At 33.4% G+C, this 24,560-nt stretch overlaps 1 protein-coding gene across 1 annotated transcript in view; it reads right to left on the reverse strand.

The window, feature by feature from the left end:
• LOC143227935 (uncharacterized) overlaps positions 1-5,837 on the reverse strand; it is a 52,891-nt gene extending 47,054 nt beyond the window's left edge. The window contains exon 1 of the mRNA XM_076459290.1: positions 5,094-5,837. The gene's annotated coding sequence lies outside the window, so the exon portion shown is untranslated. The remainder of the gene's footprint in view (positions 1-5,093) is intronic.
• Between the last annotated feature and the right edge of the window lie 18,723 nt (positions 5,838-24,560).

Raw genomic sequence — 24,560 nt, forward strand, 5'->3', positions numbered from 1 at the left:
AAATACATCTCGCAGACAACACTTATTTTGCTAAATAATCATAAAAAAGAATTTGCAGAAGAAAGAAGTTTGTTACAACAGCATCAAAGCTCCATCTTATCCAGCCCAAATTTGAAACTGAAGATAAAATTACATCTTCCATGTACATGTTGCACTACAAATGTGAATTTCTTAAACTAGAAAGTTGTGACAATGTGATAACATATAGTGCAACACAAGTGTGTTAAAGTTATAATTTTTTTAATTTGCAACTGTGAAGCTATAAACGCAATAGCCTGATCTTCTAATGAACACAAACCAGTGATGCTTGTATGTCCACCTCAATACCTGACAGGTCTTCCAGTGCAACAGTTGGGTTCTTCTAATGAATATGAACCAGTAATATGGCCGTACGTATATTTCAGTGCAAGATAGTTGGGTTCTTCCAGAGAATATGAACAAGTAATATGGCCATATGTATATTTCAGTGCAAGATAGTTGGGTTTTTCCAGAGAATATGAACAAGTGATATGTTTTATTTTCTGCTTCATAAAATGCAGGTTAAGAAAACTGTTTACAGATACTCTCAATATGCAACTATAACCTTTAAAATAATGTACAGAAAAATCAAACACTGTGATTCAATACAAGGTAAGATATACTAGAAAGAACTCATGGTTATAATAAAACAGTCATCAGTACTAGAAAGAACTCATGGTTATAATAAAACAGTCATCAGTACCAGAAAGAACTCATGGTTATAATAAAACAGTCATCAGTACAACTTTCAAATATGTTTGGCAACTGTTTACATTTTTGGGGTAAGTACCACCTTACAAAAAATATATTCCTTTTAAAAAGCTCCTAAATGCTCACTTGTCCTAAAACGTATATCAAACAGTATCTTACGAGACCAATATGTAAATGATAAACTCTCAAAAGTAATTTCTGAACATTTAACTCATTGGGATTTAGAGTTATTTGATAAAAAAGTCTCAGCAATAGCTCAGTAAGTGAAGGTCCTGTTCAAAATATTGGTCTTTCACCTTGTGCCAATGATTGTCATTACGTTGCATGGCATACAAGTAAACATATTTCAGGCTGCACGAAACTTATAATGGATTAGATAAGATCTCTGAAAAGAAATTCTAAATAAAAGCAAAGAATGTATAATGTCATGCCAACCTCACTATACCTGATGCGTCTTGTCAACCTCACTATACCTGATGCGTCATGTCAACCTCACTATACCTGACGCGTCATGTCAACCTCACTATACCTGATGCATCTTGTCAACCTCACTATACCTGATGCATCATGTCAACCTTACTATACCTGATGCGTCATGCCAACCTCACTATACCTGATGCGTCATGTCAACCTCACTATACCTGATGCGTCTTGTCAACCTTACTATACCTGATGCGTCTTGTCAACCTTACTATACCTGATGCGTCATGCCAACCTTACTATACCTGACGCGTCTTGTCAACCTTACTATACCTGATGCGTCATGTCAACCTCACTATACCTGATGCGTCATGCCAACCTTACTATACCTGATGCATCTTGTCAACCTCACTATACCTGATGTGTCTTGTCAACCTTACTATACCTGATGCATCATGTCAACCTTACTATACCTGATGTGTCTTGTCAACCTTACTATACCTGATGCATCTTGTCAACCTTACTATACCTGATGCATCTTGTCAACCTCACTATACCTGATGCGTCATGCCAGCCTCACTATACCTGATATGCCTGATCGTCATGCCATGTCGGCCTTACTATACCTGATGGTCGCTATGCCAACCTTACTATACCTGATGCGTCGTCATGTCTGATGCGCGTCATGTCAAGCCTTACTATACCTGATGCGTCATGTCAGCCTTACTATACCTGATGCATCATGTCAACCTCACTATACCTGATGTGTCTTGTCAACCTTACTATACCTGATGCGTCATGTCAACCTTACTATACCTGATGCGTCATGTCAACCTTACTATACCTGATGCATCTTGTCAACCTCACTATACCTGATGCGTCTTGTCAACCTCACTATACCTGATGTGTCTTGTCAACCTCACTATACCTGATGTGTCTTGTCAACCTTACTATACCTGATGCATCATGTCAACCTTACTATACCTGATGCATCTTGTCAACCTTACTATACCTGATGCGTCATGTCAACCTTACTATACCTGATGCGTCATGTCAACCTTACTATACCTGATGCGTCATGCCAACCTTACTATACCTGCTGTGTCCACTGCTTTTCTGCCAAACAGCAGACTGACTAGGATGTGATACAGTGGTGGTTAAGTCAATTAACATCAACAAAGTGCTTTACAACAACTGTTACTGTGTTAAGTTGGTGAAGTATAACTCGTAAATTTCACATCACATAAGGACTAAGGTAACATTTTCTTCACACTTAATTTTAACACCACATCTTATTATGTATTATTTTATTCAGTTCACCTTCCCATTACGTGGTACAAATAGAAAACTAGAAAGCCAGTCTCCTAGATTACACAAATATTCTGGTATGTTTGAGATAAACAAAGAATCCATAACAGGTCAGAATAAGCCAGGGAATAAGAAAATATTCAAAGTATATATATTTTATAATTACATAAATTACACTTTCAGAGATCAGTCCAAAGTCTAGAAAGTATATATCATGACAAAAATAAAAAAAATCAGAATTACACATACAAAATAATAATAATAATAAACAAACAATGTTTGTTTTTGTAAATTATCTGTAATAATATATGGAGAAAAGTTGAGGGTACTTAATTTCTGGTCTAAGCCAGAGGGACCACAAAATCTTTTTTTGGAACCTACCCATCTCTCATAAAAAAAGAATATTTATCCGTAAGCACTGCTACTTAACAACCATTGTGATAGAAGTCTGTGTCTGAACAATTACCCTGTTCCCAACCCATATTATTTAACAAACAACTAAGTATTTTAAGAATATTTTACTAAAACTTTTCATATGTTTGATATTTTAATAAAATGGATTATTTATTTCATGAACAAAATGCTCTTCAATCAAGAATACAACAGTCAGTGATGTCGAGAAAACCCGCTTGTAGAGAAATATATATGTAAAAACAGCTCATTTGGGTTGAGAAAATATTTTACGTAGAGGAGCGAACAACGTGAACCTGATGATGACCGAAGAAGGTCGAAACGTTGTTCGCTTCTCTATGTAAAATATTTTCTCAACCCAAACGAGCCGTTTTTACATGTATACAATACAACAGTGTTGTGTAAAAATTATTCACGTTTGTAAAGTTTGATACAGACTGATTTTTAGTGACACTAGAAACCTCCAGGAATACTTCTGTAACAATACAATAACAACTAAGTACATGAAACAGTAGAGCACAATGACAAACCAGCCAGATGACAGAAATCCTTTTTATAACAAGGAATACAGCTTTAAGTCTACTGTATTCAAACAACATAAAGACAATGTCTTCTTACTCACAGATAAAATCATAACCAGCAGGTTCAAATTGATATTACCCCAAAATAATTTCAAGATATTCCACGACACATGATAAAGGTAATATTTAAGCCATTTTGAAGGGTGAGGCCATTGGTGATTTACAAATTGAGCTCTGCTACGTTTGTATGATTTATTGGTGTTTGACCATCACAACCGATAAATTACGAAATGACACATTTTAAAGAATATGAAATACATTCTTACTCAATAAAAACAAAATAAAACAGAAGCTTGTTAAACAAAAGTTCAAAGCTTTACAAACTAGAAAGTAACATACAATAAATCATAATTTTCCACCCTGGAACAGACAGTACTCCGAAAATGTTTAGTACATTTTGTGTAGTTTAGTTACATTTTTCCTCACATGAGTGTTACGTTGAATATCTAAATTAATAAAATATTTCTAATGAACTTTAATTGTTTCATTAATTCTTAATACTACAAAAAAACATAATTAATCTAGACTGTGTGTCAGACTGAAAGAAAAATATTAAATTTGTTTAATACAGAACATACCATTATATTAGTAACTATTACAACATTCAGTATTCTATAGTAAATGTTATTACAGTAAAAAGTTAAATAACTTCAATATATATTGCAGGATTATGTAAGTTCTATCAGTAGTGTGAACACTGAATACAAAATCAATTTTAACAATAATCAAGTCTGTTGTCCCCTTATATCTTCTACCGTTTTAATAATACAACATAAAATTGTCCTTTCTCTATACATTGATGGGCTGTGTAACATTGTAAACTCTTTACTATATTTTGAATAATCCAACAAAGTGTTATTTGAAATGAGAAACTACTGCTGTTTCTTTCTAATGTTTATTTTTAATGTGTTTTCTTCAATTTTTGTAAAATCCTAGGGCTTTCCAACTTCACTATAAAATTGTGGTTCCTGTTACTAAAGCCTGACAAAATTTATTTCTATTTGAATAATTCAAAATAAGTAATAACAAATAATTAAAAATAAATATGCAAGCACAGAATTACAAGTTTCAGTTTATGCAAAATGTTATGACAGGAAACTACAGACATAGCAAGAGAGAAATTAAAAATAATTGTGTTAAGCCCCTATCAAATGTATACTCAACCAGTGTTTATATTTTTATGTAACAGTAAGGCAGCATACATTTTTAGGATGTCTTATCATACTAAAATTATAACATTTATAATCTCACTACAGCAGCCATGTTGGTGATGAATATAGTTGGTTAAAATATTATACAAGACATTTAGTTCATAATCGAAACCTAAATCCAATATTGATAGTGTTAGGTTCATCCACCTGTTCAAACCTAAACAGTTGCATAAATGGTTGAAACTTCCTTAAATAAACTTACACATGTATAGGAGCTATCAAGCTTTCAGTTTCGATAATAAATCTTTTAATTACATGAATAAACAGCTTATCACACCAAATTAACCCTACGTCAGAATAACTCAATCCAAACTGTTTGTAATTTAATTCAAACTTATATCCCACAAATTGAAAACTGACGAGCAAAGACCGTAATTAAAATACTGTAACTAACAATCATGCCATATAGTATTCAGTCGTAAGCCTTGCTTACCTGTGCCATCCGATGTTGACAGCGTTGGTTCAGATAATTTTTGCCGTTTATTTGGTGGCCTTCCGTCTACAAGATCAGCCATTTTGCTCAGTTTAAAGGTATCTTCGTAGCTTAACAACTATGAACTAAATAACCTGTGCATAAAGCTAACGTTGTTAATACGCTTGTTATCAATATCAGTTATGCCAGGTTCTTGCATTAACCTGGTTGAATAAGTTTGTCTGGCACATTAAATATTTTAATCTTTGTCAAATGTCGTTCACTGTTTGATAATTAAATGTCAAAAATTCAAGGAGCGTTACAATACATGGAAATGCAGACTGTGCTGTGCACATGTCCGATTTCAGGCCATTTTATGTCGATTTGACGTCGTGATTGTCTTTAACGCATCTCGATCAGCCCCCGCCTCCATCAAATCCAAACTAGCCACAGCGTTTCGGCTTGTAGATCCTGTGTACGGTATGGCTCTGCTTATGTTGACTGGCAATGTGGCATCGAAAGACGCTTATCTTTAGACTTCACGTACCAGGGACTACATTAGAAACTTTAAACACGATTTAATCCGTTCAAAATAAAGTACATTTTCTTACAGTAAACTCTCCTTATAACTAGATATCTAAACTCTAGCTATGGTTGATATTTAAAAAACAATTGGTAAATACGAAAGACTTCTCTACATCTATCGCTGAATATTCCCGAAACAAACTAATATGGCGGCTGTTGATGGAAAGTTTTTCTATGCTTGTCACATACAACCAGGGAGAAGAGCGACTGTAAATGGTTCACGCCGGAAGCTTGTACTTGATTGGATAACAAAAGGCACGTGATAAAAATTTTCTACTCTTATAGGCAGATTTATTTCTTCCTCCTTTGTCTCTGCGCCGGTGGAGTTAATAATATATATATATATACACATACACATATTACATCCAGATATTTTATAAATAGTGAAGTCGCTGATATATGTTTAGTCAGACTTTTACATAATTTAATTAAATGAAGATATTGGAATGAAAAGTATTTAACATAAGCATTTTAAATTAAACTTGATGATTTTAAAATTAAATTATACATAATATATATTGAAACTCATATGTGAAAACAAAAAGTGAAATATTTACTTCGTGTTTAACAGTTCCATGGAAGTGAGCTCTTAAGTCTATAACGTTAAAATTATAGGTTCAATACCTGCTTGTACAGATCTTATATCTCATTTGTACTTTTGAGCTAAACAAATAAAAAACAATTTTGTTTATAAAGAAAAATATATGTGAGTTGTACCTACTAATAGTACAATGTTTTCGGCTTCATAGATGCTATGTAATAAATTCAAATAAACAATAGAATTGTTGTCTCGATTAGTTGTCGATATGGTCACCCAGGACTAATACGCAACACAAATACACCAATATTCATTTGAGCGATAACGTTCGTTACATAAAAATTTATACTGCTGGTAAAGTCATAAAGCCGAAACGTTGTGGAATAAAAATTTTCGAAAGATACTCTGGAGTCCACTGTATTTTTATTTATAATTAATTAATTATTATTAGTTACAGATTGTAAAAGACAATGATAGGTAATTATTAATTAAACTTATGTAATATTATAGGCTATTAACATTTACAATGACTGATGTTTGATAACCGTAACCTTACTGAAAGTATTTAAGAATAAAAGTGTTATTTATTGTATGTGTTGCTTTGGGTGTAAATAAAATCTTGCTTGTTCCATTGGTGACGTTTTTTTAGTTTTAAAGTAATTCCTCGCGATTCGTTATGTTTCTTCACAGCTGCAATATTGAGGATATTGCATGATATTATTTGTTTTATAAGTTGTTTCCAGTGAGTGAGCGATAATTTTACGGACATACAACATTAAAATTCCAGGTTTGACTCGCTGCGGTGAACAGAACACAACAGCACATTGTGCTCTTTTGTGCTAAAAACAAAATGAACAAATTTTTAAAGGACAAAAACAAATGTCGTATTACAAAAAACAGTGATACATAATGTTCTATAAAACATGTTTCAGTATATGTTCGTGTTATGAACCAAAGATAACAAAATGATCAATTTGTATTATAATTACGTTGTTGTTGTTTTTAACTCAAAATCAGATAAGCCTCTGTAAACATTGCTCAAAATATAAATTTTGAAAATTGTTACGTTGTATTCGTGTTGTGAAAAATATGTCTTACATGACAATCTAGTAGTTACACCGCCAGAATTTCGCCCTTCGTGCAGACACTGGCTATAACGTGGAAAGTTGAAGTTCTGATTGTTCTTATATACAAAGGTACACAATCGGATATCAGAATTGTGCCCACCGTATATATCATTATAAATTTCAGACTTACATTGTGGGCAAGTAGAAAGAATTTTATTTATTTACTAATGTTATCATTGTTTCTCAGGATGTACAATGTCCCATTCAGTTTCTGTTTCATACTTTTTTACTTTACTAGCTACAACGAAAGGAGTTTTATTTTCAGATAATGTCATTCTCTCTGAATCACCTTTAAAATCACCTTCCATGGGCTGTGTTACTAAAAAAAAACAACTGTTGATGGAGATCTTCCATGGTCTGTATTGCTGAAACCGAATGTTGAGGAAGACCTTTCATGGTGTTACTAAAACCGAAAGTTGATGAAGACTTTTCATGGTCTGTGTTGCTGAAACCGAGTGTTGATGAAGATCTTCCACGGTCTATGTTGCTGAAGCCCGAATGTTGAGGAGGACCTTTCATGGTTTGTATTCTGAAACCGAATGTTGACGAAGGCGTTTTATGGTTTGTGTTGCTAAAATCGAATGTTGATAAAGATATTCCATGGTCTGTGTTAATGAAACCGATTGTTGACAAAGATCTTCCATGGTCTCTTGCTGAAACCTAATGTTGATGAAGATTTACCATGGTCTATGTTGTTGAAACCGAATGTTGAGGAAGACCTTTCATGATGTTACTAAAACCGAAAGTTGATGAAGACTTTTCATGGTCTGTGTTGCTGAAATCGAGTGTTGATGAAGATCTTCCACGGTCTATGTTGCTGAAGCCCGAATGTTGAGGAGGACCTTTCATGGTTTGTATTCTGAAACCGAATGTTGACGAAGGCGTTTTATGGTTTGTGTTGCTAAAATCGAATGTTGATAAAGATATTCCATGGTCTGTGTTAATGAAACCGATTGTTGACGAAGATCTTCCATGGTCTCTTGCTGAAACCTAATGTTGATGAAGATCTACCATGGTCTATGTTGTTGAAACCGAATATTGAGTAAAACCTTTCATGGTCTGTGTTACTAAAACTGGAAGTTGATGAAGACTTTTCATGGTCTGTGTTGCTGAAACCAAATGTTGATGAAGATCTTCCATGGTCTGTGTTGCTGAAAACCAAATGTTGATGAAGATCTTCCATGGTCTGTGTTGCTGAAACCAAATGTTGATGAAGATCTTCCTTGGTCTGTGTTGCTGAAACCGAATGTTGATGAAGATCTTCCATGGTCTGTGTTGCTGAAACCAAATGTTGATGAAGATCTTCCATGGTCTGTGTTACTGAAACTGATTGTTGACGAAGATCTTCCATGGTCTGTGTTGCTGAAACCAAATGTTGATGAAGATCTTCCATGGTCTGTGTTGCTGAAACCAAATGTTGATGAAGATCTTCCTTGGTCTGTGTTGCTGAAACCGATTGTTGATGAAGATCTTCCATGGTCTGTGTTGCTGAAACCGATTGTTGATGAAGATCTTCCATGGTCTGTGTTGCTGAAACCGAATGTTGATGAAGATCTTCCATGGTATGTGTTACACAAATGGAATTATGACGAAGATCTTTCATGGTTTATGTTACTGAAACCAAATGTTGATGAAGATCTTCCATGGTCTGTGTTGCTGAAACCAAATGTTGATGAAGATCTTCCACGATCTGTGTTGCTGAAACCGAATGTTGATGACGATCTTCCATGGCAAGCGATACTGAAACCGAATGTTGACGAAAATATTCCATGGTTTGTGTTGCTGAAACTGAATGTTGAAGATCTTCCATGGTCTCTGTTGCTGAAACCGAATGTTGATGAAGATCTTTCATGGTCTGTGATACTGAAACCAAATGCTAATGAAGACATTCCATTATCTGTGTTGCTGAAAACTGAATGTTGATGAAAACCTTTCAGGTCTGTGTTGCTGGAACTGAAGGTTGATGAAGATCTTCCATGGTCTGTGTTACTGAAAACCAAATGTGGATGAAGATCTTCCATGGTCTGTGTTGCTGAAACCGAATGTTGTCGAAGATCTTCCTTGGTCTGTGTTGCTGAAAACTGAATGTTGATGAAAACCTTTCAGGTCTGTGTTGCTGGAACTGAAGGTTGATGAAGATCTTTCATGGTTTGTGTTTCTGAAAATCGAATGTTGATGAAGATTTTCCATGGTCTGTGTTGATCTAATACAGACTTTTTGCAGCACAAGAAATATAAATACATTACATTTGTATAAAGCATCTAAGTTAGATGTCCCTCCAGTCAGATTGTGGTAAGTTTACAGACTTATAATGCCAAAACTGGCACAGTGGATGCAGCAGATCTCCCAATTTGGCTTTGCTCTAGAACAAACAAACAAACATTATCTAAGCTAGGAAAGCAATAAATTGTTTTGAGTTTGACAAAAGTGATTGAAATCTTCCCTTCAACTAAACAAGTTTTATCTCCCTGTCCAATATATGTTTGTACTGCATATAAATTAACAAAAGACATTAAATAACAATCCCAGGGACATCACCGAAAGTCATTGATCTCTTATGTGTATGTGAAAAAAGTGTAGGTAAACGTTAAAAACTTGGTCACCTCATTGGATGTTAACATTGACGAACAAGTCTTCCTTCAAGCTAATGTTATAATAATACAAGATGCTTGCATAATCCAAATCTTTTTCAAAACTCATCAACTTGACTTCAGATACATTTAACTTATCAAAAACACCAAATCTCAATCCAACTGACCAATCATGAGATAAGCCGTAATTTTGTTTCTATGGTCATGAATTAATATATATTCTTAGATAAATGGACTTCGATTAAATAAGGTGTTGTTGTAGCAAAGGACGATCCAGACACGAATAAAAAAAAATGTCTTTAAAAACTTGATCAGGGTGTTATGGGCATTACCAGAATTTTTACATCTGAGTTTTGCTCTGTTCATGATATATCTTTTGTAGCTTTGAGTACACGCAAATCTGCAGGTGTTATGATGTGAACCCTCTGATGAATAAGTTATAGTAAAACAAATATTTATGCAAGTTTGAAAAACTGGATACTATTAATTCATTACTTACCTGAAGGTCACGTGTATGTCACAATACAATCAAACATGTTGTTCACTTTTTAGTAATTATTTGCACCCAATTTAATATAACTACTACAGGGTGGCCCATAAGTCCCTACCCATCCATATGTTATTATGTTATATTCAATTACGCATGTATTATAAATTTTTTTTTTTTTCAGAGAAATATGGCTGACATATGCCCATTTACACTTAAAGAACATATTGTGACAAGTACGTGGATATATTATGCAGTGAGAATGAGGGACACCACACAGATACATTGGATACATAAGATATATGGATGGATAGGGACTTACGGGCCACCCTGTATAATTTTATTCCTTCAGTTTAAGAACCATTATATTGTAATGAACCATGAAAAACACAGATATGTTTCTATGGTTTCTTTAAATCTTATTTCAGTGTAATGGTCAGTATAAAATACATTAGGAAAAAGATAAGTAATCAAAAACAACAATTTCTACAATACATAAAAAAATATGAATACTGATAATTTTTTAGCAGGTCTTGGGATTGGACTCCTAGTATCAACATTATATTGACATAATTTGAAGTTTCTAAGCTGGTGCAGAAGACAAAGGTTTATTAGAATGAAATGGCATATTGAAACTTTGAAACTCTATCATTCTTCTAGGCTGTAACCAGTCAGAACACAACAACCCCATCTCTGGTCAAGACAGTAACAAATGGAGTAAGGCTAGATATGTCACTAACTGATGATTTCCAGAAGTCAGAGCTGTAAACCTGGCAGATGAGGCAAAGAGCACTCACAAGTTAAGACTGTGACATATGGAGTGAAGTACTTTTCAGGATGGATAGATTCCCACCATATCAATGACAGCTTGAAACACACGGAGTGATATAGGATTGTGTGATGAGCCTTCTTAAGTAGCTCATTGCCCAAGAATATTGAACCAAGAACCGATCCATTATTCGAGTGTTAAATTCCCAGTTAATGGTTTTAATCTGGTACAAATGGTATTGATCATTTTTTCTCATAGATACTTCAGTATTATGAAAGAGTAAAGCCAAGTAGACCACAGCTCCAGTTTTCAAGGAGGTGAACCAGTTCATAAAATGTTTCAGACAGGATGCTTCTTGAAATAAGTGGACTAAGGAAAAGGATGTGCAGTGTCTTGTCCACAGCGTAGATAATCTAGCCCTTAACACATGGAAACAGTCATGTGTCATCACTTCGACCCAGTGTGGAGAACTGGGTAGTCTATCAGGCTGAGTTCCAGGTTCAAAAAAGAATTAGTACTGACTGACTGGTCACCTATGCTGACAGTCTGCATCCATTGGAAATATATTCTCCTTGGTACATTCATTGAGGGGCTTTCCAATATATTCATGAAAGCATCTGGGAATGAGAGGATGTGCTAACATTCCTGAAAACAGTGTCTGCCATGAAGTGGCCACTTCAGTCCAGCTTTCAGAGACTAGCACTGGTAGATGTATTTGCAATTACACTAACAGAGGACAATGGGGTGTGACCAAAATACTTCTACCATGCATGAATTAATCCAGTCAGCTCCCTTTACTGAATTGAAATGTGAGGCAAATGAACTGGTATCTAATGGTTGTGCAAGTCTGAAGTACATGTTGAAGTAGAGTGCCACCATTTATGCATCATCAAGAATGGAAGGGGCAAAGTTTATGCTTCAATGGTAATTAAATGGAGCTACCTTTATTTTACCAAATAGAGCTATTAGTTTTAATTAATGACTTTGAAGATGCCATCCAGCTCACAATTTCAGTACTTTACTAAGTAGAAAAACAGGCAAGAATACCAATACTGACCACAGAATCAGTAAGTTTGGGATGACTAACAACAAATGGTAGATGATGTAGCAATGCTACTGAAAACTGATAGAACCAAGCTGAGTTAGGCTACTAGCTTGATAGAAGACATGGACAGCTTGCACCAAAGATTTTGGTGATTGATCCAGCCCTTTCAGAACGAGCTCATTATGTGTCAATGGGGGTATTAGAGTGAGAAAGCTAGTGCTTGGTAGCCACACCAGAATGGCGAGAAACCTAGTGAGCCTCACAATATTTCAAGCCCTCAACTTAAACCAGTGAATAAATAATCTGTTCTAGTACATGGTCATAAACTAAATGTTACAGGGAAGTGGGTGTTTTCAGCTCAGTCTAGAAGGTGTTGCCCACAGAATAAAAGCAATCATCTGCAATCTCAAACTTGTAAATGGGATCCTTAGAATGGATCAGCAGTGGTTTAGCTGATGTTCTACAGGAAAGCCACCCAAGTTCACCTAGAGTGAGCCCAGGAACAGTGGTTGAGCTGATGTTCTACAGGAAAGCCACCCAAGTTCACCTAGAGTGAGCCCAGGAACAGTGGTTGAGCTGATGTTCTACAGGAAAGCCACCCACGTTCACCTAGAGTGAGGCCAGGAACAGTGGTTGAGCTGATGTTCTACAGGAAAGTCACCCAAGTTCACCTAGAGTGAGCCCAGGAACAGTGGTTGAGCTGATGTTCTACAGGAAAGCACCCAAGTTCACCTAGAGTGAGGCCAGGAACAGTGGTTGAGCTGATGTTCTACAGGAAAGTCACCCAAGTTCACCTAGAGTGAGCCCAGGAACAGTGTACTGCAGAAGGTTATGTAGTAAAGAAATTGATAGTACCTCTAAATAAATAAGTTACAATGAGTTGATGTTAATGAGTTAATGTTAAAAAAGTGTTAGCATTAGCTTGGGCATTGACTCACCTAACAATGGATTAAATATCTGTGCTGCTGTGTAACTGTGGACAATCAGCTATCCAGCCATATACTGGAATGGTTGTAGGCATGATTATAAAAATGGAAGTAACCAATGGACTTATTAGGTGAATATGTTTAATGTATTTGTGTATCCAACTAGTTGATTGGGTTAAGTATTAGTGATTCAGCATCATAAAGTGATTATATTCATTAAATAAATTGCCACTCTGGATGTTATGAGAACTGAAATATAGTGATACAGATGGTGGCTTAAAACTTCCATGTGTACTTATAAGGAAGAACATCAAAGTTATTTGTCAGGTTTGTAGGTTGAACCTTGTCGCTGACAATGATAACTTTCCAACACCAAGAACAGATGGCCATATGGATGTATTAGAAGGTTCCCATTAGTTTAACACCATGTATTTACTTTTCGGATACTGATAAGTTGAGTTGTAAAAAGGAAGCAGGACTTCTTTCAGAACAGAATATGAGTTACACAAATTCTGCATCATGCCATTTTGTCTGTGTAATTTGCCAACTAATTTTGAGAGATTGATAACTTGATCACAAGGGACTACCAAACTTTCAAGTGCAGTCTGAGAAATAAATACAGTATTCAATTACATACAAAAGGCAGGCTTAAAACTGAAACCAGGAAAATGTTTACTAATAGGAATGGAAGGGTAGTTTCTTAGTCACACTATGGAAAGAGATACAGCATTGACAGACCTGGCTAAAATAAGTGCAGTGAACAGTTTACATTTGTTTTTGTTTGATGTCAAACTACAGCTGATTTATGGCTTATTTCTCAAAGATAGCAGCACTATTGTCAATTGTGATGGAAGTCAACTTTAGATGGATAAAAAATAGTTTGCTTTAGTGAATGTTTAAGTACTGTCTTATCCACACAAAGACTGTGACTTTATTCTGGCCAATGACACTAGCGATAACAGGCTTCGAACATTTTATTCCAAAATGTCTGTAATTATATATGCTAGTTGTACCTTCTCATAACTCTCAAACACAGATACTTCATGATGAAGAAATGAATTTGACATTGTCCTAGTTCATCGTCTCAGCCAACAAGACAGAAACATTGATGGAATATCACACTGCAAGATGAGATCTTGCTTATTCGTGAAATGTACCTGGACACCATGTAGAAACTGAAATAATGGATTTATGTTATAGTGAATACAAGTCATAAAGAAGACAACTTTATCGGCAGGTATATGCTGAATTTAATGCTTTAGGAGTTACTAAACAAGCATTTTAAGAACCATGACCTAATGTGGATACTTCTTGCTCTCAAGTAAGGTCAAACTGACCACTAGTACAGGAGTGTAGTAATAATGCATGTGACTTGTGGTAAGAGCACAAACAGTTACAGAAGTAAAAAGGTTAAGTTAGGTTAGGTATGCTGTACTGTTTCTTAGTGTTCCAGCATTGCTTTTGTCAGTGGTTTCCAAAGCTCTTTGACAAGAAACATACTAGACTTTACACAAAACAAGAGAAGATGAAGCCAAAGTGTAACTGACATGTGTACTAACATTCAACAGTGGTGCTTGTGGCCACTAGTGAGTTGAAATGTTCATGATGGTGCAAGTGGTGTAGGATACATGCCATGCAATGGAAAAAAAACTGTCCAAGACATGGTAAACTCCATCATAGAACTGCCAAGACTCCTTACAGAAGACAGAATTAGATATCACTGGTCCACTCATTGAGACTACATACCTGTTGCTGACAACTATTTTACAAAGTGATCTGAAGTTTATTCAACAGTCATTCTGCAAGCCCAGATCAAGACTTGCAACTGGTTCAGGATAACCAAGACTTTCTCTGCAGAAAAGAACAAGAAATAATCATAAAGGGAAAAGGGAAGATCTAGAGAACAAATTTTGTGATTCTTGTAGTAGGAAAGATTGAGCAGTTTTAAAAATATTCACCTCTTAAAATTAATAACTTAAAAGTTATAAAATATTTAATTTATTAACGATATTTTAATGCCAAGTTTAGTCTTTACATTGATAATAAAGTAGTTTAATTAAATATTGTCTTTTAAAGAGATGCAATCTGAGTAACCCAAAATAAGATTATTTGCTGGTCAAAATGACATTGTCTAAATCTAACAGCCAACTAATACTTGAAAAGGTAAGGGTTATAAAGTGATAAGTTTGACTGGACAAAAAAAATGAGTTAAGTGTTAAATTGAGATGTGGCATCATGGATCTAAGTACTTCATTTAAACTAAGATTATAGTGAATGACTGGCTATATATCAACTGAAAGCAAATTTATGGCTTAAAACTTCACTGATTTTTATATTTATAATATATTCTAAATACTCTTCAAATTTACTGGATTTTTGATGCCAAACTTAAAAGGATGTAGGTAAAATAACTGGGAAAGCCTTTCAAAATCTTCTGCAAGTTCAGTCAACACCTCTTGTTTCACCTTGTTCCAGAACTTTGTTCTTGATACTTCCTACTGGTGTGTCACACTGAAACTGTTGGATAAGGAAGCTACTAATGTTTGATAGTTATAACTCTCAGCTGGAAAGTTGTTTAATATCATTAAAATTGGTTTGGATAAGGAAGCTACTAATGTTTGATAGTTATAACTCTCAGCTGGAAAGTTGTTTAATATCATTAAAATTGGTTTGGATAAGGAAGCTACTAATGTTTGATAGTTATAACTCTCAGCTGGAAAGTTGTTTAATATCATTAAAATTGGTTTGGATAAGGAAGCTACTAATGTTTGATAGTTATAACTCTCAGCTGGAAAGTTGTTTAATATCATTAAAATTGGTTTGGATAAGGAAGCTACTAATGTTTGATAGTTATAACTCTCAGCTGGAAAGTTGTTTAAAATTGGTTTGGATAAGGAAGCTACTAATGTTTGATAGTTATAACTCTCAGCTGGAAAGTTGTTTAAAATTGGTTTGGATAAGGAAGCTACTAATGTTTGATAGTTATAACTCTCAGCTGGAAAGTTGTTTAAAATTGGTTTGGATAAGGAAGCTACTAATGTTTGATAGTTATAACTCTCAGCTGGAAAGTTGTTTAATATCATTAAAATTGGTTTGGATAAGGAAGCTACTAATGTTTGATAGTTATAACTCTCAGCTGGAAAGTTGTTTAATATCATTAAAATTGGTTTGGATAAGGAAGCTACTAATGTTTGATAGTTATAACTCTCAGCTGGAAAGTTGTTTAAAATTGGTTTGGATAAGGAAGCTACTAATGTTTGATAGTTATAACTCTCAGCTGGAAAGTTGTTTAAAATTGGTTTGGATAAGGAAGCTACTAATGTTTGATAGTTATAACTCTCAGCTGGAAAGGTGTTTAATATCATTAAAATTGGTTTGGATAAGGAAGCTACTAATGTTTGATAGTTATAACTCTCAGCTGGAAAGTTGTTTTATCATTAAAATTGGTTTGGATAAGGAAGCTACTAATGTTTGATAGTTATAACTCTCAGCTGGAAAGTTGTTTTTAAAATTGGTTTGGATAAGGAAGCTACTAATGTTTGATAGTTATAACTCTCAGCTGGAAAGTTGTTTAATAAAATTGGTTTGGATAAGGAAGCTACTAATGTTTGATAGTTATAACTCTCAGCTGGAAAGTTGTTTAAAATTGGTTTGGATAAGGAAGCTACTAATGTTTGATAGTTATAACTCTCAGCTGGAAAGTTGTTTAATATCATTAAAATTGGTTTGGATAAGGAAGCTACTAATGTTTGATAGTTATAACTCTCAGCTGGAAAGTTGTTTAATATCATTAAAATTGGTTTGGATAAGGAAGCTACTAATGTTTGATAGTTATAACTCTCAGCTGGAAAGTTGTTTAATAAAATTGGTTTGGATAAGGAAGCTACTAATGTTTGATAGTTATAACTCTCAGCTGGAAAGTTGTTTAATATCATTAAAATTGGTTTGGATAAGGAAGCTACTAATGTTTGATAGTTATAACTCTCAGCTGGAAAGTTGTTTAATATCATTAAAATTGGTTTGGATAAGGAAGCTACTAATGTTTGATAGTTATAACTCTCAGCTGGAAAGTTGTTTAATAAAATTGGTTTGGATAAGGAAGCTACTAATGTTTGATAGTTATAACTCTCAGCTGGAAAGTTGTTTAATATCATTAAAATTGGTTTGGATAAGGAAGCTACTAATGTTTGATAGTTATAACTCTCAGCTGGAAAGTTGTTTAATATCATTAAAATTGGTTTGGATAAGGAAGCTACTAATGTTTGATAGTTATAACTCTCAGCTGGAAAGTTGTTTAATAAAATTGGTTTGGATAAGGAAGCTACTAATGTTTGATAGTTATAACTCTCAGCTGGAAAGTTGTTTAATAAAATTGGTTTGGATAAGGAAGCTACTAATGTTTGATAGTTATAACTCTCAGCTGGAAAGTTGTTTAATATCATTAAAATTGGTTTGGATAAGGAAGCTACTAATGTTTGATAGTTATAACTCTCAGCTGGAAAGTTGTTTAATATCATTAAAATTGGTTTGGATAAGGAAGCTACTAATGTTTGATAGTTATAACTCTCAGCTGGAAAGTTGTTTATCATTAAAATTGGTTTGGATAAGGAAGCTACTAATGTTTGATAGTTATAACTCTCAGCTGGAAAGTTGTTTAATATCATTAAAATTGGTTTGGATAAGGAAGCTACTAATGTTTGATAGTTATAACTCTCAGCTGGAAAGTTGTTTAATATCATTAAAATTGGTTTGGATAAGGAAGCTACTAATGTTTGATAGTTATAACTCTCAGCTGGAAAGTTGTTTAATATCATTAAAATTGGTTTGGATAAGGAAGCTACTAATGTTTGATAGTTATAACTCTCAGCTGGAAAGTTGTTTAATAAAATTGGTTTGGATAAGGAAGCTACTAATGTTTGATAGTTATAACTCTCAGCTGGAAAGTTGTTTAATATCATTAAAATTGGTTTGGATAAGGAAGCTACTAATGTTTGATAGTTATAACTCTCAGCTGGAAAGTTGTTTAATATCATTAAAATTGGTTTGGATAAGGAAGCTACTAATGTTTGATAGTTATAACTCTCAGCTGGAAAGTTGTTTAATAAAATTGGTTTGGATAAGGAAGCTACTAATGTTTGATAGTTATAACTCTCAGCTGGAAAGTTGTTTAATATCATTAAAATTGGTTTGGATAAGGAAGCTACTAATGTTTGATAGTTATAACTCTCAGCTGGAAAGTTGTTTAATATCATTAAAATTGGTTTGGATAAGGAAGCTACTAATGTTTGATAGTTATAACTCTCAGCTGGAAAGTTGTTTAATAAAATTGGTTTGGATAAGGAAGCTACTAATGTTTGATAGTTATAACTCTCAGCTGGAAAGTTGTTTAATATCATTAAAATTGGTTTGGATAAGGAAGCTACTAATGTTTGATAGTTATAACTCTCAGCTGGAAAGTTGTTTAATATCATAAAATTGGTTTGGATAAGGAAGCTACTAATGTTTGATAGTTATAACTCTCAGCATAAAATTGGTTTGGATAAGGAAGCTACTAATGTTTGATAGTTATAACTCTCAGCTGGAAAGTTGTTTAAAATTGGTTTGGATAAGGAAGCTACTAATGTTTGATAGTTATAACTCTCAGCTGGAAAGTTGTTTAATATCATTAAAATTGGTTTGGATAAGGAAGCTACTAATGTTTGATAGTTATAACTCTCAGCTGGAAAGTTGTTTAAAATTGGTTTGGAAAGCTACTAATGTTTGATAGTTATAACTCTCAGCTGGAAAGTTGTTTAAAATTGGTTTGGATAAGGAAGCTACTAATGTTTGATAGTTATAACTCTCAGCTGGAAAGTTGTTTAATAAAATTGGTTTGGATAAGGAAGCTACTAATGTTTGATAGTTATAACTCTCAGCTGGAAAGTTGTTTAATAAAATTGGTTTGGATAAGGAAGCTACTAATGTTTGATAGTTATAACTCTCAGCTGGAAAGTTGTTTAATATCATTAAAATTGGTTTGGATAAGGAAGCTACTAATGTTTGATAGTTATAACTCTCAGCTGGAAAGTTGTTTAATATCATTAAAATTGGTTTGGATAAGGAAGCTACTAATGTTTGATAGTTATAACTCTCAGCTGGAAAGTTGTTAAAATTGGTTTGGATAATAAAATTGGTTTGGATTAGGAAGCTACTAATGTTTGATAGTTATAACTCTCAGCTGGAAAGTTGTTTAATATCATTAAAATTGGTTTGGATAAGGAAGCTACTAATGTTTGATAGTTATAACTCTCAGCTGGAAAGTTGTTTAATAAAATTGGTTTGGATTAGGAAGCTACTAATGTTTGATAGTTATAACTCTCAGCTGGAAAGTTGTTTAATATCATTAAAATTGGTTTGGATAAGGAAGCTACTAATGTTTGATAGTTATAACTCTCAGCTGGAAAGTTGTTTAATATCATTAAAATTGGTTTGGATAAGGAAGCTACTAATGTTTGATAGTTATAACTCTCAGCTGGAAAGTTGTTTAATTAAAATTGGTTTGGATTAGGAAGCTACTAATGTTTGATAGTTATAACTCTCAGCTGGAAAGTTGTTTAATATCATTAAAATTGGTTTGGATAAGGAAGCTACTAATGTTTGATAGTTATAACTCTCAGCTGGAAAGTTGTTTAATATCATTAAAATTGGTTTGGATAAGGAAGCTACTAATGTTTGATAGTTATAACTCTCAGCTGGAAAGTTGTTTAATATCATTAAAATTGGTCCTTTCATATGAACAGCTCATTTTTCACTATTCCATCTGTTCACATTATTTTAAACTGAGTTTTATATGCTTTTCATAGAACCTTTACATCACAGTCCATTTGGTTTCTCAACTGGGAAATGTTTTTATATTGGCCCATTGAATTCTGGGAATAATTCGACAATGACATGACTGGAGTAGTCCACAAAGGTTCTGCAGAAAACAAGGCAAAGAATTAGTGGTAATAAGCTCACTTATTCCACAGTTTGCAGTAGATAGTGTTTTAAGCTGGAATTATTGAGCAGATGCAGAAAGACATGTTGCTGGTTTAATCAATTAACGATTCATTTTCAAAATGTTCTAACACCATTTCTGCTTCCCTTTGAATTTCCCCATTAGCTTCATTAATATTGTCTTCAAACATATTTATTTTAACTTTTTTAATCCTTGAATTTCCATGTCTTACCTTTTCACCTTTCTATTTATTGTTCTTTTTTAAGCATTTAATTAATCATCTCTAGTAATGCTTCAATTCCACTTTTTACCTTGTAGTCAACATCTCAAAGCAGTTGAAATGCAACTTGAAATGTTTGATGTTCTACTTTAATTTACCAAAATAATGCCGCTTCTTAAACTAGTTGTTGTAACCTTGATCTTTCATTAGGTGGTCTTTTTTTTTTTTTTTTAATAAGACCACGTCCAATTCAGTTAGTTCATTTTTCTTTAATATTTCGACAAACTGCCTTAATTTGTGTAGTGTTGCAATTGTAAGCTTACATTTACAAATGACGCGTTACAATGGAAACAGCACATTAATTTTATAATTACTACTGTAAAACTAAACTTATTGCACAATTAAGCAGTTCATAGATGAGGTATCTAAATATATGGAACAATCAATACAGATTCAAATATTTCACTAAAACTGAATTTCAAGTGAAAAATGTTAACTAAAAGCAAAACAAAACAAAAACATTTCCCTCAATGCTTCCGCGATTTTCGTTTTTATAATCTGTTTTACACACTCCATAACATTACCAGATTATTAACATCAAGTTTTGAACTTTCTGTCTTTTATAAGACGAATTTTATACGCTTTTCGATCTTAACGTACTGCGCCCTCTAGCTAACACCTAACTTAAAGCATTGAAAGTATAGCTTATGGCAGTTTATTTATGGCCCAAAAAGAAGTTCGATGAACCTCTAAATCTTCACCTTAGCGACGCCTTTGTAAAAGTATAAAAGTTTGCTATAAAAAAAACTGAATGCAGTCAATCTAGCTGGCATGTTCATTTAAGATAACTATTTAAGCTTTTCCTCAGAAACACTGACTATATTTTAAAAAATCAGTTATTTTTCACTCCCAAAGATTTGCGAGAACACACAGTTTACTTCATTACAGAAGAAATCTGAGTGTGCAGTATAACAAATATAACACATCTAATTCACATGTTTTAAAAAAAGAATAAACGCGTGGCTGAATTTCTTTAAAAAATTTAACAGACCAATATAACCCAAACAATAAAGTATCGAATGGCGTTTCGATGAAACTCTTGACGACGTATGCTCGTAATGCTGCCCTATAATTTTTTTTTTATATAAATTTAGATAGTATTATTCCGCTGATGTTTTTTTCCTAAAACCATTTACCCATTATCAAAATAGTGTAAATTTTATATTTATTTTTCATTTGACGCTGTAATGTCTTAGTATATTTAATCAACAGTATCACCGAAGAATTATTTTATTTATTATTATTTGGTTAATTGTTTAAAGGCTATGCTGCATTAAAAAAAATATGAAATAACGTGATCATTTTTTGTTAATGTGACTTTTTTCAATTTTTGGATGTTGGTGGACCAGTTTCTCGAAGTCGAATTGATGAACTGTGAAGTATTGGTAAAGTTAATACAGTTTTGTGTCTTTCTACAGTGTCAATCAAATCACTAGCTAAGCCTCATTTGACGGTAAAATACTGTACAGTTTTAGTTTCCTTACGTATTAGAGTACCGATTGAAGTTAACTGTATGAGAAAGGCTACTGGTGCTAATGATTCCGAAAAGAGAAAGTTTCTGTTATAGGGATAGGTTAAGATCTTTTCTTAAATTTTAAAAGAAGAATGAAATATGATCTAATAGTTTTGGAATTCTTAAATTGCAAGATTAACTTCGAAGGAATCGTTTAGTATATAAGCTTACACAAACTTTTGATTTCTTTGCGCAATAGGCTTATTTTGAGGATCGTAGGATGACAGGATATAAATTTAAAATATTTATTTTTTAAGAGTATAACAGTAACAGCATTTCTCTAATCGCCAAGCATCTGAACATGGTCTGTTGACCTATCAAACATGAAAGAGAGAAAGTGTATGTCTAACATATATGATCTTTGGTCATCATGGAAATCAAGGGGTAAACATTTTTTTTGTAACCTGTGGATAACAAGGGAATATATGATTCTTCAAAACAGTACTTGCAATCCATCTGTAGAAACATTAAAACTTGTGTGTTAGTTTTTATGAAACCACGGATCTTCCACACCCCTAAACTTTTGTCACATGCTACCTTTCACTATTGTTGATGTCATTTACTTTGTTAGAAAGAAATTATTTTGGCTCAAGCAGGTTTTTTCCTAATCTTATGTCTTCACATTCAGTTATCGTTAGGATATATCACTTGGTAATCAAAGGACTTTATCTAAACTATCACCCAGATAATTGTGTAGAACTTAAATACTATCACACTGTAGATTTTATTTCCAAAGAGTCAATACAGATTTTAATAAGTTTGTGTTCTTGTGTTTGTCCCATAGGCTTTTCTCTAAACCATTTCCAATGAGTCATTATTCTATCAGTGAGAACTCTAAAACTCTACACAGTATTGTAAGCAAGAATTATCTAGTGGACTGTACAAAGTGAATTATACCTTGTAATTGTTGTATCTATAAACAGACTATTAAATTGTCTAGGGTTTACTAACAGTAACAGAACACGTTTCATGACTTGAGTGACTCATCCTTCACTTCTTTAGTTCGAACATGCTATTGAGTTGCTTCTTTCTGTATTAAATATGTAATCAAAGTCCCAGTAATGTATTGTGTTGCAAATGCTGTGACTAAAAGCCATTTACCAAACATCTATCTTATACAAGTTTATCATAGTCATTCTGTGACATTACATCTTCAGTAGAGCTATAAATATCCAATATTTTAATTCCATCAGCAAGCCATATTAATTGTGGCCTTATCATTAATGTATGTAAAATAAAGAACAAAAGCTCACATAAGCTCTGACCCTTGAAGTGCTTCATTAATATCAACACCCCAGTTTCACTGGATTCTGTTAATTATTATTTTTGCTCAGCCACCTTACTAGACTGTACCAAAATATTTAGCGTGGTGCCTTATCTCAAGCTTTTTGAAAACTAAAGTAGACAATGTCTACATCTTTATCCAAGAGGATATAATGTGTACATGATTCAGGCCTGTCAATCCCAATTTTTACATAAGATTTCTTATAATGTATACCATCCACAATTGTAATAACTTCTCTTTCTAATCTTCACAATAAATTTGAATTGTAATATTTGTGGCAGAGTTAAAGAGTATAATGGAGTCAAGCATTCAATTCATTCTGGAATTTGAGGCTTTAATGTACCTGAGAAAGAATGTTATGCCCCCTGTCCTTTCGTAAAAGACACTGTGTATAATGTTTCGGATTGCTCTGTTATAATATATTGTGGTATAATATACTGTGTTATTATATATTGTGTTATAATATACTGTGTTATAATCAAGAATTTTAATATTAAATTTCCCAAATAGTACGGTTTTCATTAGAGTCATGTTTGTCCATGTGTATCGTTTCTATAAAGGATTTTGAGTTTCATTAGTCATGTTTGTCCATATGTATTGTTTCTATAAAGGATTTTGAGTTTCATTAGTCATGTTTGTCGATGTGTATTGTTTCTATAAAGAATGTTGATTTTCATTACAGTCATGTTTGTCCATGTGTATTGTTTCTATAAAGGATGTTGATTTTCATTAGTCATGTTTGTCCATGTGTATTGTTTCTACAAAGGATGTTGATTTTCATTACAGTCATGTTTGTCCATGTATATTGTTTCTACAAAGGATGTTGATTTTCATTAGTGATGTTTGTCCATGTGTATTGTTTCTACAAAGGATGTTGATTTTCATTAGTGATGTTTGTCCATGTGTATTGTTTCTACAAAGGATGTTGATTTTCATTACAGTCATGTTTGTCCATGTGTATTGTTTCTATAAAGGATGTTGATTTTCATTACCGTCATGTTTGTCCATGTGTATTGTTTCTACAAAGGATGTTGATTTTCATTAGTGATGTTTGTCCATGTGTATTGTTTCTACAAAGGATGTTGATTTTCATTAGTCATGTTTGTCCATGTGTATTGTTTCCACAAAGGATGTTGATTTACATTACAGTCATGTTTGTCCATGTGTATTGTTTCTACAAAGGATGTTGATTTTCATTACAGTCATGTTTGTCCATGTGTATTGTTTCTATAAAGGATGTTGATTTTCATTACCGTCATGTTTGTCCACGTGTATTGTTTCTACAAAGGATGTTGATTTTCATTAGTCACGTTTGTCGATGTGTATTGTTTCTACAAAGGATGTTGATTTTCATTAGTCACGTTTG

This window comes from Tachypleus tridentatus, chromosome 10 (assembly GCF_004210375.1).
Source record: "Tachypleus tridentatus isolate NWPU-2018 chromosome 10, ASM421037v1, whole genome shotgun sequence".
In the NCBI taxonomy this organism is placed as follows: Eukaryota; Metazoa; Arthropoda; class Merostomata; order Xiphosura; family Limulidae; genus Tachypleus; species Tachypleus tridentatus.